Here is an 868-nt window from a genome sequence, read left to right as displayed (position 1 = left end):
ACAATCAGAACCATTAGAACCACCATTAGAACCATCAGAACTACAATCAGAACCATTAGAACCACAATCAGAACCATCAGAACCACAATCAGAACCATTAGAACCACTATTAGAACCATTAGAACCATCACAACCACAATCAGAACCATTAGAACCACCATTAGAACCATTAGAACCACAATCAGAACCATTAGAACCACCATTAGAACCATCAGAACTACAATCAGAACCATTAGAACCATCAGAACCACCATTAGAACCATCAGAACCACAATCACAACCATCAGAACCACAATTACAACCATCAGAACCAAAATTACAACCATCAGTACCATCAGAACCATTAGAACCACCGTTAGAACCATTAGAACCACCGTTAGAACCATTAGAACCACCATGAGAACCATCAGAACCACAATCAGAACCATCAGAACCACAATTAGAACCATTAGAACCATCAGAAGCACAATCAGAACCATCAGAACCACAAAAAGAACCATCAGAACCACGATGAGTTCTGCAGAGAAGTATCCTCGACAGCAGCAGTGCTTTCAGCTGATTTTTACTGGTTTTTCTGCTTTTTAAGCATAAAGTTTATTTCTGCATCATCATCTTCATCATCTTCATCACTGTTAGTAACTACAGCGTCATGAAATTTTTAGTTTCTTTGCATTGAATCATGTCTGTGCTGCACTCTGATTGGCTGCTCGGGGTCTGTGCTGCACTCTGATTGGCTGCTCTGCTGCTCTCTGATTGGCGTCTGTGCTGCACTCTGGCTGCTCGGGGTCTGAGCTTTGCTGATTGGCTGCTCGGGGTCTGAGCTTTGCTGATTGGCTGCTCGGGGTCTGAGCTTTGCTGATTGGCTGCT

The 868-nt window shown here is 43.0% G+C and overlaps 1 protein-coding gene across 1 annotated transcript in view; it reads left to right on the top strand.

The window, feature by feature from the left end:
• The window catches only part of smpd4 (sphingomyelin phosphodiesterase 4), a gene marked incomplete in the record, with an annotated part of 11,899 nt that overhangs the window by 8,457 nt on the left and 2,574 nt on the right, over window positions 1–868 (top strand).

This window comes from Austrofundulus limnaeus, unplaced genomic scaffold (genome assembly GCF_001266775.1).
Source record: "Austrofundulus limnaeus strain Quisiro unplaced genomic scaffold, Austrofundulus_limnaeus-1.0 Scaffold127, whole genome shotgun sequence".
NCBI lineage: Eukaryota > Metazoa > Chordata > Actinopteri > Cyprinodontiformes > Rivulidae > Austrofundulus > Austrofundulus limnaeus.
The sequence above is the reverse complement of the archived record's forward strand: the minus strand, read 5'-3'. Positions and strand labels throughout refer to the sequence as shown.